This window comes from Carlito syrichta, unplaced genomic scaffold (assembly GCF_000164805.1).
Source record: "Carlito syrichta isolate Samal-C Ts95f unplaced genomic scaffold, Tarsius_syrichta-2.0.1 Scaffold302355, whole genome shotgun sequence".
NCBI classification, from domain to species: Eukaryota; Metazoa; Chordata; class Mammalia; order Primates; family Tarsiidae; genus Carlito; species Carlito syrichta.
Window position 1 is genome coordinate 450448 of NW_007246451.1, and position 16584 is coordinate 467031.

The window sequence follows — 16584 nt, forward strand, 5'->3', positions numbered from 1 at the left end:
TCCACTCACCTCAGCCTCCCAAAGCACGGGATTACAGGCTAAGCCACCGAGCCCGGCTTGGATTTCTTCTCTTACTGCTTTTATTTGCAGGTAGGTCATGCATTAGAAATCTCATGTTATATTCTCTGAAGCAGTCTAAAATGAATTCACGACTATAATTTGTCTGTTTGAGTGAAGTAACATTGAAGATAATACTGCTTAATAAGTAACAGCATTCCTTTCTACTGCTTGATTTAGAAAGCTTTTTCTTAAATTTGTTCCTAGCCATGTTACGTAGCCATTTGAAACTTTTAAACCCCTCTTTAAAGGTTTTGAAGGCTTTACCTCTTTGTTTAGCAAAGTTATGTAAAGTTTAAAGCTTGCTAAAAGTGAAGTTATTAGGTACAACTTCTCTTCAAAGTGATAGAGTTGGGATATTTTAGACAAGATTAAGGTACTTAAAATAGCTGGAGAATCTTCCTCTAAACATTGTGATTAATAATTATGCCTATTTTGCTTTTAATCGGGATTTAGTTGCATCTTGATCCCGTGAAAATTTAAAATCTGGGCCATCTCTGGGTATAGTAAGGGAGTCAGAAGTTTCTTTGGGGGAATAGCAGGATTGTGTGTTCATTGCTGAGTTGTACTAAAGTCAGGCTCTTTAGATTTTCATAGGTAGTATACAGTGAGAAATATTTTTTCTACTTTACCTAATGCTAAAATATTTTAAAGAGAATTGAAGTGGACTTTAAAGACAAACAGATGGCAAAATGAATTAATGTGTACTGGTGCTTGAGATTGTGTTCAAGCAGTTATTAGCACAAAAATAGTGAGATCTAGAGGTGGAATAACAGAATTGTTCTGGAAATGAAAAAACGCCTTCCTCCCTTAGCGGTGTAGGATTCTGAGCATGAGAATCCAGGATTAGTTTTTAACGTCAGTTATTAAAATATGCTAGAACAAGAAATTTTGAAATTAAGACATGTAATTATCTCTTGTATGACCCAAATGTAATGTAGCTTGAAAAAGGAACCACCTGCAAAATGGGCCCACTTATTAATTATAGCTGAGTAAAGGGAAGTATCTTGAAAAATAACTTATTGCACATTTAGCATATTATAGACTTTGTGCTGAGCTATACATTAAGTCATTTCATCTTCACAACAATAAATGGTGTCACCATATGATAGGCAGGGCAACTGAGGCTGAGAGATTAGATACCTTGTTCAAAATGTCATGGCAAAAACGTTGCAGGACTTGAACCAATGTGCTATATTGGATATCTTTTGTTTTCCAAAAAAACATAAGACTGGGTTTTCTTAAAACGTCATCTGAGCTGTAACAGACTATTTTATGTTATGTCTGTGGACCAGCATTTACAGAGGCTGGATTACTAAAATAGGTAACTTGCTAGCATTCTGTTTTGTAACTAGCATTATACTCAGTCTTCTGCATTAAAAGGAGTGTTACACATATAACTTGATTTTTGAGTGTAACATGCCTATTTGGTTTCAGATAAGTCTGGTTAGATGCTACTTTGTGTGTGTACTAGTGAAATAACCAGCCAGGTCTTTTGGTATAGAGGCCCTACTTAATCCCTGTTAATAGTTTCTCCTAGCATATTCCCCAGGGTAGGCTTATGTGTATAAATGTGTATGTAAACCAAAATTGGAACTAAGGCCATGAGTGGAGCTGTAGTTGTGGGTATCTTGGAAAAGGAATTAAAACAGGTAAACATGGTGCAAGAAAGATGTATGAGAATCTTGGTTGTGTTTTCTGAGCAAGCAAGAATTAGCCCTAGAAATAGTGTTGGAAGCTTTATGGTTTTCAGATAATAAAATCATAACCAAAGCCTGTTCTAGCCAAGGACAGTAGTGGATGTGACAAGAACAGACAGTGTTAGTTTGGTTAAGTTGGGTCTGTGGGTGCTGGAATATTTTTTTACTTATCTTAACCAGGAAGCCTATATTTCAAGTATAATGAAGGCTTGGTCAGATAATGCTCATAGCCTTAAACCCTTATTTGAAGATCAGTGCAGCTAACACACTTCTGCTATAGTCTTAAGGCATTTCAAAAAGTGTTTTAGTTAAAAATGACTTGTCGACATTTTAACTCTGAAGAAAATAGAAATTACTAGTGGTCACGTATGGCTATCTTTTCTGCCCCCACATAAAACCATTTTTAAAGAATCTTTACAGAGTTCTTCACATGTTGAATTAAAAGTCAATGTTTTTGTGAAATTGAATAGGTTAATTTTTTAAACCTTATAGATAATATGAACAGATTGTTTATATAATTTGAATATGTTAAGTGTGTTTGAGTGAACTTTGCTGATTTTTTTTTTTTTTTGAGTTGGAGTCTCACTCTGTCACCCAGACTGGAGTGCAGTGGCCGCTCCCGGCCACTGCAGCCTCGACCTACTGGTCTCCGGCGATCCTTCCACCTCAGCCTTCCAATCCAAGTAGCTGGTACTACAGGCGTGCACTACCACACCCAGCTAATTTTTTATTTATTGTAGAGATGAGGTCTCGCCAAGTTGCCCAGGTGGGTCTCGAACCCATGGACTCAGGCAATCAGCTCACCTCGGCGTCCCAAAGTGCTGGGATTACAGGCTGAGCCACTGAGCCTGGCCAACTTTGCTGATTAATAGAACATTCACCTAAATGATGATGAGGGGAATGTTCTCAAAGCACTGAATTTCAGGTACTGTTGTTCTTGCCTTATTTCTCAATATCCTTGAAGGGCTTTCTGTAGCTAAAGTGACCTTTTGTAGTTTTTCATACACATACCTAACCATTCAAGGTTCAGGCTGTTAAAGGGACTTTTTTTCATCCTCTCTTCTGGCTCTTACTCCCCACCTCCCCATCTCTGATAAAGATTAAAGACCACATGAGAGAAAAGTCATCAATTCGAATATATGCTAAATTTCATGAGAAGAGATGAATGTAGTACAAACAACTACAGAAGTCTTGACTGTTCCTACTCCTTGCAAGTGTTGATTTCCACATGTGTAACTATGGAGAGTGATCTTAGAGTGGATTAGGTGATGACAATTGAGATAATACGGGTTAAATTTGCTACATAGTGCTCTGCACTTTGTACTACATAGTGCTTAGCTCTTTGCTTTTGCATATACAAACAGTGATCCTGTAGAAATATCATAATGGAGAGTGATATTATCAAGAGTTCATGGTACAGATGCCACCAACAGGTCTAAACCATGAGAAAGGGGAGAAATAAATGGGAAAGGGAAGAGGGGAGATGAGAGTATATGTGATAGGATGTAGTGGTGTTCCTGAGTTTCCTCCAAGTAGATAGGCGGCCTGCCTCAACTTGGAACTATCCCTAATAGCCATTTTGTTCTGGCATGGTATTCTGTGCACTGTGAACCTAATAAACAATTATTCTCTTTGAATTTCAAGTCTTGACAGACTTCTCATTGTAATAGCAGATATACTTTATCCTTTCAGGGAAGGAAGGCTTACTCTGGACACACTCCTAGGTAAGCAAGAGTACCTAATTAGAATACCATTTAAGGCATTGTGCAACGTAGGTTATAGGTCTGTCCCATCCTTCCCTCTCCCAGCCCCCACCCTGGACGCCACAGAGGGCTGGGAAGATACCTGGATGTGAAAAAAACTTAGTGTCAGCTTTGCAGCAGTGCTAAATGATCTTAGATCCTTTTTGAAGAGTACTGTGTGAAAATTTGCCTCTTGACAGCTGGATCTGAACACCTAAGACCTTAGACAGTAGAAATTTCTTCCGAGTCCAGCCTATTCTCCAAGAATCTCAGAATAGAACCTTCTCCTAGGATACATTCTGTAGGTGTCTCTTCATTCTTCAGCAGCCTGCCATCTTACTGAGGGGGAGAAGGGATTAGGGAGGTTTCAGACTCTTTGTAGCAGGTTAGAAATTATGAGAGTCAGCCGGCTCAGTGGCTCAGCCTGTAATCCCCCTCCTTGGGAGGCTGAGGTGAGTGGATTGCCTGAGCCCGCGGGTTCGAGACACACCTGGGAACTTGGCGAGACCTCATCTCTACAATAAATCAAAATGAGCCGGGCGTGGTAGTGCGTGCCTGTAGTTCCAGCTACTTGGAAGGCTGAGGCGGAAGGATCGCCGGAGCCCAGCAGGTTGAGACTGCGGTGGCCGGAAGTGGCCACTGCACTCCAGTCTGGGTGACAGAGTGAAACTCCAACTCAAAAAAAAAAATTATGAGAGTCTGAAGTTTTTCTCACTGAGGCACTGTTCTCAGCATGGTGAAACTCACTCTGATAGCAGCTTTATCCTATACCATTTGACAAACTTTGGACCCTTGCACACTGTTTTATTCTTGTCACAGTTCTTGCTACCAAGTTCCAAGGACTTGACATTTTCAGGGGCTTGAAATTCTGCATGTTGGGTCTGTACTCTTCTGTTTTCACATTTTGATTGGATCTTTGAAGACCTTTAGAAGATGAGTAATAGTCAAAATAAAGGGTTCTGCCTTTTTTCTGTCATGTCTATGACCTTCGGAAATAGATATTCCCCCCAAAAACCACATCTTGGTGTATGAATAATGAAACCCAAAAGTGCACTTTTACTATTAACCAGTCAGTTAACAAGCTTCATCAGACATCTGCCGTGAGTTGGGCACTGGGCATTTTGGAAGAAATGTGTGATACAATGAGAATGTCTGCCACACAACCTTGGAATGACAATATAAACCACTTTCTTTTTTTTTTTGAGTGGGAGTCTCACTCTGTTGCCCAGATTAGAGTGCAGTGGCACGCTCCCGGCCACCGCTGCCTCAGCCTTCCAAGTAGCTGGAACTATAGGCATGCGCTGCCATACCCGGCTAATTTTTTATTTATTTAGAAGTGAGGTCTCACCAAGTTGCCCCGGCTGGTCTCGAACCTGCGGGCTCAGGCAATCCTCTCTCCTCGGCCTCCCAGGGTGCTGGAATTATAGACTGAGCCACTGAGCCCGGCCAATACAAACCATTTTCAACTCCATATTAATAAGTACAGAATAACAGTTCATGTTGGGAATTTCGTATAAGCAGGTGATTGGGGTTTTGAATGAAGTGTTGGACATTGTCAAAAAGGAAAAGATTATGTAATTACTCAAGCAAAAGTTGTGAATTTCCTCACCAAGGCAAGTGTCAGAGAATGGGTATTAGTATTATTTGCTTGCTACAATATCTTTGATACAGTGGTAGATTGGATCTGTAAGTGACCTACAACTTTGAGATTGTAAATGAAATTTATTTTTTGTTAAAAGCCAGTTAGCCTAAAATTAGAACCAAAAACTTGGTGTTGATTAATGGATGGTGAGCTGTCACAGTATTGAAATAGTGCCTAGCATTTGCACATGTGTGCCTTGTTGGTAAAATTGGCATGAGAGAATTTAAGACTGTCCCAGTACAAGTTTGCCTTTCAACTCAAATAAACTTATAGTTTGCAAGAAATGAAAATGTCTCGTATTGATTCCGAAACATTAACTTCTTTTATTTTTTTATTTTTGTTTTTGAGTTAGAGTCTCACTCTGTTGTCCAGACTGGAGTTTGGTGACTGCTCCCGGCCACTGCAGCCTCGACCTGCTGGGCTCCGGCGATCCTCCTGCCTCAGCCTTCCAAGTAGCCGGAATTACATGCACGCGCTACCACACCCGGCTGATTTTTTATTTTTTTTATTTTTATGTTTATTGTAGAGATGAGGTCTCGCCAAGTTGCCCAGACAGGTCTCGAACCCGCGGGCTCAGGCAATCCCACTCACCTCAGCTTCCCAAGGCACAGGATTACAGGCTGAGCCACCGAGCCCGGCACATTAACTTCTTAATGCCTCTAGTACTGAAAACACATTCTTTGGAGCTATCATATGTGTCCTTTCTAACTCCAGTTGAGCAGGATGGATCTTCAGGAAAGACACAGGGGTTAGAGGCTTATAGCTGAGATGTGTTTTAATCAAGTAATGAAACTAGTTTTCTGAAGATAAGTAGATGAATAGCATACATTTTGATTCCTTATAACAGCTCTGTGAGGAAAGTTATTGTTGCCATTTCACAGATGAAGAAAATGAAGTACAGAGAGTGTAAGTAGCTGTGTAATCGTACATCCTAATAAGTGGGAAGGCTGGATTCTGTTGTTACTTTTCTGATTTCAAAGCTATGATCCTAACTTTTACAACATTGTCTTGCTCTTTGATAAGTATTTATTTTGCTGAGTAGAGAGACATCTCCATTCCCTTCTGAAAGGACTCTTGTCCAGAGAGATTTGTAATTTACTAGAGGGAGCAGGTATGCTGAGACTCAGGTGCAAAGAAGAGGAAAACAGGCATGCTATTTGCACATCTACCCTTCAGGGAACTTGGGTACCAAACACTTTACTCTTTTTGTTTGTTTTGTTTTTGAGCTGGAGTCCCACACACAGGCTAGAGTGCAGTGGCACGCTCACAGCCACCACAGCCTCGACCTGCTGGGCTCAGGTGATCCTTCCCTCTCACCATTCCAAGTAGCTGGAACTACAGGCATGCACCACCATGCCCGGCTAATTTTTTATTTATCGTAGAGATGAGGTCTCACCAACTTGCCCAGTCTGATCTTGAACCCGTGGGCTCAGACAGTCCTTTCACCTTGACCTCCCAAAGTGCTGGGATTATAAGCAAGAGCTACCACCCCTGGCCTCAATTTACTTTTCATGAGCATTGGCAGTGAGAGAAATAACTTGTTGCTAAATCCCTCCTCAGAACCTCTTGTGTATTAGAAAGAGTAACAGGAAGGCTGTGGTCTTTGCTTTATTTGAAGTACTTCCATAATGGTAAAGAAGGAAAAGACTTTATCATTTGTAGGTTTTCGTGTGCAACACTGGTAGTGAATCCCCGACACTGGTTGTGATTGTAATCTCTTCTTGCCTTTGCACTGTTGTGAAGACACTGCAGAAATTTTCCAGCTTCTGTTGCTCCCTGGTGGAATATTCCATTAGGTTGGTTTTGTAAAGTTCTTTTATTTATTTATTTATATATTTTGAGTTGGAGTCTCACTCTGTTGCCCAGACTGGAGTGCAGTGGCCGCTCCCAGCCACCACAGCCTCGACCTGCTGGGCTCCAGCGATCCTTCCGCCTCAACCTTCCAAGTAGCTGGAACTATAGGCACGCGCTACCACGCCCGGTTAATTTTTTTGATTTATTATAGAGATGAGGTCTCACCAAGTTGCCCAGGTGGGTCTCGAACCCATGGGCTCAGGCAATCCACTCACCTCAGCCTTCCAAAGGCGCAGGAGATTACAGGCTGAGCCACCGAGCCCGGCTTTAATTTTTTTTTAAGACTAAGTAGATGCTTATCGTTGTAGAAAAAGTAATGCTCTACCAGATGTGTACATTTTTATTTTAGATGACTGAGTAATCTTTCTTCTTTTGAAGATAAAACACTAAAATGAACTTCTGCTAACTTTTCTGCTGAAAATGTTTGGACATCTGAGTTACTCTGACCCTAGAGTAGAGGCTGCTGTAATATCTCTGTAAGTACAATCTTGGTACGTTTCCCATTGGTAATAGCTTCTGATCCTAAGATCAATTGCATAAACCAATTTCAGGTAACTTTTCTCGCCTCTTTTGAATCCTCCCTCCTAATTTGGTATTCTGACCAAACTTTTTATAAATGGCTGCCTTAACCTCCTCTTAACCTGCCTCATAGATGGTAACAGCAGTGGGTGGGGGGTGGCATTAAAGTGAGGATCAACAAAGGTAAAAGAAGACTATTTATTTATTGAGTTGGAGTCTCACTCTGTCGCCCAGGCTGGAGTGCAGTGGCACACTCACAGCTACCCCAGCGTCAGCCTGCTGGGAGCCTGTGATCCTTCCAGCTTAGCCTTCCAAGTAGCTGGAACTACAGGTCCGTGCTACCACGCCTGGCTAATTTTTGATTTATTGTAGAGATGAGGTCTTGCCAAGTTGCCCGGGCTGGTCTCGAACGCGCGAGCTCAGTCAACTCAGTCACGTCGGCCTCCCAAAGTGCTGGAATTATAGGCTGATCCACTGAGCCCGGCGGTACGAAGACACTTTAGAAGCATTGGTTTTGCTGTGGTAAAAGCTTAATAGTATGAGAGCTTGAGTTTTTCAGTGAAGTGAAAGCTGAGGACATTTAGTCATTTTAAAGCAAATGTTAGTTCCTCTCCACAGACTGACAAATTTTTATTTGATTTGATAGTCTGAATCTGTGGTGTCTGCATAGAAGAGAGTACATAGAGACCATGTTTTGATGTTAGGAATTAGCCGTTTATTCATTTGTCAAATGTTTAAATACCACTTTGTGCAAAAATGATTTCTGCCATCAAGAAGCTTATACACCTAGTGTAACCAATGTGTTGTTTCATTGTTTGATGCTTGATGGAATAAAAAACATGTTAGATATTGAGTCCCTTTGAAGTGGCTAACCCTTGGTTATATGAAAACATTGAACCCATACCACAAAAGTTTTAAAGGGGAATGAATCTCTTATTTCTCCCTTAAGGTAAATTACAAAGAAAAGAGTTTCTGCCCATGTTTTTGGTTTAGTTCTTGGTTCTGTAGAAGATTTGACAAGTCCTATAATGTCATAACGGTTACTCATACTTTCATACTTCTCTGGATTAACAGGATTCAAGTAAAATTTCAACTCCACTTCAAAGGACTCACCCCAACCCCCTTTTAGTGGTGCTGTGACTTACACTGACTTACACTGTTCTGACTTACACTGTTGGGGGAGGGGATGGCAAAGAACTAGAATTCCATTTAGTTACCATTTAGCGATCACTTGCTACCTGCTAGGCACTTGACATATGTAATTTTGCAGAATCCTCATGACCTTGTGAAGTAGAAAATGAGACCCACAAGGATTTAGGTAATTTGCCTTAGGTCACATAGCCATTAAATGATAGAACAGAATTTGAGCCTAAATCAACCTGATTCTAATTTTATTCACTTATTTATTTATTTTGAGTCCAGTTTTTACTCTGTTGCCCAGGATGGAGTGCAGTGGCATGATCACAATGATCACAGCTCATGGCAGCCTCCATCTCCTGGGCTCAGGTAATCCTTTTATTTTGTTTTATCTTGTAGAAATGAGGTTTCGCTGTGCTGACCAGGCTGGTCTTGAACTTTGGAGATCAAGCAGTCCTCCCGCCTCCACCTCCCAAAGTATTAGGAATACAGGCGTGAGCTATGGTGCCTACCCTTTTTTTTTCTGAGTTGATACCATTAGTATCTCACGCTGTCACCCAGGCTGGAGTGCAGTGGCATGATCATAGCTCACCTCAGCCTCGACCTCCTGGACTTAGGTGATCCTTCTGCCTCAGCCTCCCGAGTAGCCAGGATGCCACCATGCACGAATAATTTTTTGTAGAGGTGGAGATATGTTGTCCAGGCTGGTCTTGAATTCCTGGACTCAAGCAATCCTCCCGCCTCGACCTCCCAAAGTTCTGGGATTACAGGCGTGAACTACCACACCTCTGAATCAGCTTGATTCTAAAACTTAGGCTACTCTTGTTTTTGCATCAAAAAGAACACCTTAGTTTAAAAGTTTAAACTTAGTTTTGCAAATTTGGAATACTATAAATAGATGGAAAACCCACAGAGAATTTTAAAAGGACAGTTTTGGAAATGGAGTAGAAATTGGAGAGGAACTCATTGATTTTTCAGCTGGTGGTTCATATAATACTACTGTCTTCCTGAATTTCCCAAAACTCATCTAGCTAAGATTTAAATTTAGCTTTGTTAGGCAGGAGTAGATAGAAGCTTGAAGAGGGGGATAGTGAAAACCTTGGCCATCTATATGCTAGGCACATCAGACATCAGCATGAAATCTGTTTGGGGAGCATATACGCTAAGTCCTAACTAGGGAGTGTGGTAGACACCCCCTACAATGTTCCTGGTCCTAACCTGAAATTAGGTTGCTTAGAAAGTGATGAGCTGGGTAGGAGGGCACTTGGTCGGCGAGTGGGTGTTCTGACTGACAAGTCAGTGTGATTGTGTTGTATCTGGGATGTCTTAGTTGTTTTGTGCTGCTTTAACAGAATACCACAGACTGGGTAATTTATCAAGAGGAGACACTCATTTCTCACAGTTTTAGAGGATAGGGAGTTCAAGATCAAGGCGCCAGGCAGTTTTGGTGTCTGGTAAGGAAGGGCCTGGTCTCACTTTCAAGATGATGCCTTGAATGCTGCATTCTTTGACAGAGAGGAACACTTCCTCACATAGCAGGAGAACAAAAAAGGGATAGCTTCCTCTTTGAGCCCTTTTTTAATAGCAGTGTTAATCCGTTCATGAGGGCAGAGCCCTCATGACCTAAACACCTCCCATTATGCGCCACCTCCAGGTACTGTTGTATTGAGAACTAAGTTTCCAACATAAATTTTGGAGGACACGTTCAAGTCATAGCATAGGATAAATGGGATGAGTAGCGTCTTTGGGTTCCTGTTTGGATGAAGGTGAGGTCACAGAGGCTCTTTACCTTCAGCTGACCTGTCTTGCAGAAAGCTAAGCCAGACACAGTGATTCTCAACCCTAGTTCTTTGTTCGAATCCATTGTATTTGAAAATTGACACTCTCACCCAGAATCATCACCACCTTCACTATCCCTATTCAAGGACTATTGAGTCAGAATGGAGGAAGGAGGGACCTTTTGTAATTGAGCGTTTATTTTGTTTTTTGTTTTTTTTGAGTTCGACTCACTCTGTCGCCCAGACTGGAGTGCAGTGGCTGCTCCCGACCACCGCAGCTTCGACCTGCTGGGCTCCGGCGATCCTTCCGCCTCAGCCTTCCGAGTAGCTGGAGTTACAGGCATGCGCTACCATGCCCGGCTGATTTTTTGATTTTATTGTAGAGCTGAGGTCTCGCCTACCCAGGCGGGTCTCGAACCCGCGGGCTCAGGCAATCCACTTACCTCAGCCTCCCAAAGGCGCGGGATTACAGGCTGAGCCACCGAGCCCGGCTCATTTATTCTTTTATTTTGCTTTTTTTAGAAAGTTCTTCAAGGATTCTGGGGTTTTCATGCAAACTGGAGAGTTCTTCAGGGTTTGTTGATAATGATGGTCATTGATTAAAATCTTTGCAGGTCAAGTTGGGCGCGGTGGCTCAAGCCTGTAATCCCAGCACTTTGGGAGGCAGAGGGGAGAGGATTGCCTGAGCTCAGGGGTTTGAGACCAGCCTGAGCAACATGGTGAGACTTCATCTCTATGATAAATCAAAAAATTAGCCAGGAGTAGTGGCACATACCTGTGGTTCCAGCCACTTGGAAGGTTGAGGCAGAAGGATCACCTGAGCCCAGTAGGTAAAGGCTGCAGTGACTTGAGCATGCCACTGCACTCCAGCCTGGGCAATAGAGTTAGACTCTGACTCCAAAAACAAGATTTTTGCAGGTCAGCTGGACGCACGGTGGCTTGTGCCTGTCTTAGTCCTTCAGGAGTCTGAGGTGGGAAGATAACTTCAGCCCAGAGTTCAAGGCTGTAGTGAGCTATAATATGATCACGCCACTGCACTCCAGCCCAAGCAACAGAGTGACAATTCCTCTCTCAGGAAAAAAACCTTTGCAGGTCAACGGGGTGCCTAGATTTTCTTGTTTGCCTGTCATTGTTAGGACCCTCTGAATCAGATGTTTCCTTGAATTCAAAAGCTAGAACCTTGTGAACCTTATCAATAACTTTACTCTTTCAGAGTGAAGGAGAAAGAGGTCACTTAGCTAAATTCTCTTCCTTGGAAGGCTTAGCAGGAGTATCACTTGAGGCCAGTAGTTTGGAACCAGTCTGGACAACATAGTGAGACCCTATCTCTTTAAAATTTTGAAAAATATTACCTGGGCGCACCCTTGTAGTCCCAATTTAGAGGCTGTGGTGAGAGGATCACTCAAGCCCAAGAGTTCAAGACTGCAGTGAACTATGATTGTGCCACTGCAGTCCAGCCTGGGTGACAGCAAGACTTCATTTCTTAACAAAATAAAGTCATTTCTTAACTGGGTGTGGTAGCGTACACCTATAGTTTCAGCTACTTGGAAGGCTGAGCGGAAGGATCGCCGGAGTCCAGCAGGTTGAGGCTGTGGTGGCTGGGAGTGTGCCACTGCACTCCAGTCTGGGTGACAGAGTGAGACTCCAACTCAAAAAATAAATAAATAAAATACGCAAATTTTGGTTTTGGGCTTTTAACTTATGTATGTATTTGATCTAGTTCTGTTTACTCTTTACAGTTATTTCCACCTGTCTCCCACCTATTTGATTTTCAGAAATTAATCCTCTGAGTGAAGCATTGCTGAAAACTTCTTTGATAAGGGAAAGTTTCCTTAAAACCAGTGAGAACAAGAAGGGATCTGAGGAGGTCCCTGGGAGCTCTGGACACATTGGTGTAGTTTTGTCTTGTTTTGCCTAGTTTTCACAACCTGTGCAGTGAGTCATTGTTGTACCTCATGTTTCACTGGTTCTCCTTGAATGAGAGCCTTTTTGATTTTGGAAAGGGAATGTAATGACAGAAAAATGGAGGGAAACTGTACAATTAAAGAAGGTTGTAGATTGTGTGTAGCCAGCAGTTCCTTAGTGAGAGCTTTATTTCTCATTCTTCCCTGAGAGGTGTTCATTCTACTTGGACATGAAATGTTTAACTTCCTTAATTTTATTTTGGTGTTTACACAAACTGATCTAACAACTTTGATTAGCTTGTGGTTGGGAGAGTGGTAAATGAGTGTTTATCTTGTTTGGAAACTTTACTGGAAAACTTTAATCTGCTTGTATAAAACCTAACATACAAAATATCAGACGTTATTAAAGTACCCTTTAAAATTTTACAATAAAACCCATATACTTAATAATCTGCATTTCCCCTATTCAGTCAGATGTCTCATAAAAATAAATTCAGAAACTTAAGGTTTTCCACACAGATGATAGGCATAGGCATGCAGGGAAGCTAATAAAAAGTAGTTTTTTGCACATGTTTCTAAAGGAATAAGAAATCAAGACTAACTTTCAAGCAGTGTTTCAGATTTAGCAACTTGGTAGTTGCTAAAAAAATTCCAGGCAAGCTACGCTTCTGAACCATTTTAAAAATAGAATCCGACTGGGTTCGGTGGCTCAGCCTGTAATCCTGCGCTTTGGGAGGCCGAGGTGAGTGGATTGCCTGAGCCTGCAGGTTCGAGACCCGCCTGGGCGACTTGGCGAGACCGCATCTCTATAATAAATAAATAAATAAAAATTAACCGAGTGTGGTAGCGTACACCTATAGTTTCAGCTCCTTGGAAGGCTGAGCGGAAGGATCGCCGGAGCCCAGCAGGTTGAGGCTGTGGTGGCTGGGAGCGTGCCACTGCACTCCAGTCTGGGTGACAGAGTGAGACTCCAACTCAAAAAAAAAAAAAAGAATCTTAAGCCGGGCTCGGTAGCTCAGCCTATAATCCCGCGCTTTGGGAGGTTGATGAGTGGATTGCCTGAGTCCGCTGGTTCGAGACCCGCCTGGGCAACTCGTCTCTACAATAAATCAAAAATTAGCCGGGCGTGGTAGTGCGCGCCTGTAATTTCAGCTACTTGAGTGGCTGCGGTGGCCAGGAGCGTGCCACTGCACTCTAGTCTGGGCGACAGAGTGAGACTCCAACTCAAAAAATAAATAAATAAATAAAATTAGAATCCTATAATAAGACCATGTTTTTAGGTGTATTCACTTCCTTGTCCTCTTTAGAATGTTACATGATTGTGAGTATAAGATTGTGCAACTGCTCAGTGCAGTAGGGTTGATTAATGAATGTTTATCTTCTTAAACTATCAGCAGTGGAAAGTAAGTAGCTGCTTATCTTAAGGTCATTGCTTTGCCCTCCACATCAACTTGCCTTAAGGATTGCCATAAGACATTTTCAGTTCACTTGGTTAATTTGTCCTAACATCCTGTTCAGCCTCAAACTTTCCAAACCTTTGGGGTTTGGTGCCTGTTCTCTCCTCAGCCCTGAGCCTTTATCCTTGCTATCCTTGGAGCCCTTATTCCTACCATTCCCTACTGATTGCCTCTTAGGAAATTACTCTGTAAGTCTGAGCATCTCAGCTTTTTTAAAAAACCTGAGCCCCCTTTTAAAATAAAACTTGGTCCCTAAAAATTCTGAGAACCCCTAGCTTCCTTGGAAAACATGCACAGGCCAGCAAAATTGGTACTTGTATGAGTTGATTCCTATGTCATGTAGGCGGCACTGACAATCTAGATCATGTTTAAAATTAAATTTACTTGCCCAATGTTTCCAGCCCCTCCCAAAGCAAACTCCTTTTCTCCTTTGGCCTATAATGTTTAACATAACTCTGAAAAGAATCATTAAAAAAAGTCCTCTGAAAACTTGAGTTTAGAAGCCTAGCAAGTGTTTGTGATGACAACTGAAAGTGTGTGTGTCATAAATTTCCTTCCTTCTCTGGTTTGGCTGCAATACTTGCTCCCCTTTCCAAGGGGTGGCAGCAGAGCACACAACATACCCTTCTGTGTACTATCTTTAATCAACTTGTAGTTTATTGGGGAAAATATCACAGAGGTTTCTGAACCAACCTTCTAGGTTTCAAATAGACACCCAAACAGAAACACTGCGGTTTTAGAGAGATACAACTTTAGCTGCCGATATGAGAGTAGCTTTTTTTGATAATGGTAGAACTGGATAGCCAACTTGTCTGCTTTTAAAGAAAACTCTTCTCTGTCCAGAAGACCTGTGGAATTGGCCACTAGAAGAAAATGTTCAGGGCAAGGTCTCTGGTAAATGAAGTCCCTATTCAATGCAAATCTGAAGGAAAACACCACAGTGCACATTTATGAAATTAATGTTACTATATGAAAATATGCTTTCTAAGACCTGTTTTCAGACACTCTTTGTAAAACCCTGTAGTTACAAAGCTAATATGGGTTCTGCTTTTTGTTCTTCCGCTACGGTGCTGTTTTCTTACTAGTCACTTGGCACATAAGCCCATTTAACTTGACATTGTAGCTGGCTTTTCTCACTTCTTATTTTTGCCAGTGGATATGTGAAATTCTATTAAACCTGGCATATTGGGCCACAGTGAAATTACGCGAGCTCATAGGGGAAAATTTAGACGTTTCTAATTTATCTTTTGTTAATCTCCCCATCCATTCTCCCATGACACTAACAATTTATTTATTTTTTTTTTTGAGTTGGAGTCTTACTCCGTCGCCCAGACTGGAGTGCAGTGGCTGCTCCCGGCCACCACAGCCTCGACCTGCTGGGCTCCAGCGACCTTTCCGCCTCAGCCTTTTGAGTAGCCAGAACTACAGGCACGCACTACCACGCCCGGCTGATTTTTTGATTTATTGTAGAGATGAGGTCTCACCAAGTTGCCCAGGCGGGTCATGAACCCGCCGGCTCAGGCAGACACTAATAATTTTAACTGTAGTATTAAACTTGTCATATCCTTTAAGGACCTGATCTACTAAAGGATCTCAGGAAGTATCTTTCTTTTCTTTTTTCTTTTTTTTTTGAGTTGGAGTCTTACTCCGTCGCCCAGACTGGAGTGCAGTGGCTGCTCCCGGCCACCACAGCCTCGACCTGCTGGGCTCCAGCGACCTTTCCGCCTCAGCCTTTTGAGTAGCCAGAACTACAGGCACGCACTACCACGCCCGGCTGATTTTTTGATTTATTGTAGAGATGAGGTCTCACCAAGTTGCCCAGGCGGGTCATGAACCCGCCGGCTCAGGCAGACACTAATAATTTTAACTGTAGTATTAAACTTGTCATATCCTTTAAGGACCTGATCTACTAAAGGATCTCAGGAAGTATCTTTCTTTTCTTTTTTCTTTTTTTTTTGAGTTGGAGTCTTACTCCGTCGCCCAGACTGGAGTGCAGTGGCTGCTCCCGGCCACCACAGCCTCGACCTGCTGGGCTCCAGCGACCTTTCCGCCTCAGCCTTTTGAGTAGCCAGAACTACAGGCACGCACTACCACGCCCGGCTGATTTTTTGATTTATTGTAGAGATGAGGTCTCACCAAGTTGCCCAGGCGGGTCATGAACCCGCCGGCTCAGGCAGACACTAATAATTTTAACTGTAGTATTAAACTTGTCATATCCTTTAAGGACCTGATCTACTAAAGGATCTCAGGAAGTATCTTTCTTTTCTTTTTTCTTTTTTTTTTGAGTTGGAGTCTTACTCCGTCGCCCAGACTGGAGTGCAGTGGCTGCTCCCGGCCACCACAGCCTCGACCTGCTGGGCTCCAGCGACCTTTCCGCCTCAGCCTTTTGAGTAGCCAGAACTACAGGCACGCACTACCACGCCCGGCTGATTTTTTGATTTATTGTAGAGATGAGGTCTCACCAAGTTGCCCAGGCGGGTCATGAACCCGCCGGCTCAGGCAGACACTAATAATTTTAACTGTAGTATTAAACTTGTCATATCCTTTAAGGACCTGATCTACTAAAGGATCTCAGGAAGTATCTTTCTTTTCTTTTTTCTTTTTTTTTTGAGTTGGAGTCTTACTCCGTCGCCCAGACTGGAGTGCAGTGGCTGCTCCCGGCCACCACAGCCTCGACCTGCTGGGCTCCAGCGACCTTTCCGCCTCAGCCTTTTGAGTAGCCAGAACTACAGGCACGCACTACCACGCCCGGCTGATTTTTTGATTTATTGTAGAGATGAGGTCTCACCAAGTT

General features: G+C 42.5%; 1 protein-coding gene across 5 annotated transcripts in view; it reads left to right on the forward strand.

The window, feature by feature from the left end:
- The window catches only part of ETF1 (eukaryotic translation termination factor 1), a 37316-nt gene that overhangs the window by 2361 nt on the left and 18371 nt on the right, over window positions 1-16584 (forward strand). The window contains exon 3 of one of the 5 annotated variants that reach the window (XM_021711545.1): window positions 12205-12323. The exons of 3 other annotated variants lie outside the window; for them this stretch is intronic. The gene's annotated coding sequence lies outside the window, so the exon portion shown is untranslated. Of the gene's footprint in view, window positions 1-7421; window positions 7472-12204; window positions 12324-16584 lie in introns of those variants that run through there. One more of the 5 variants, XM_008056434.2, reaches the window with a different exon arrangement.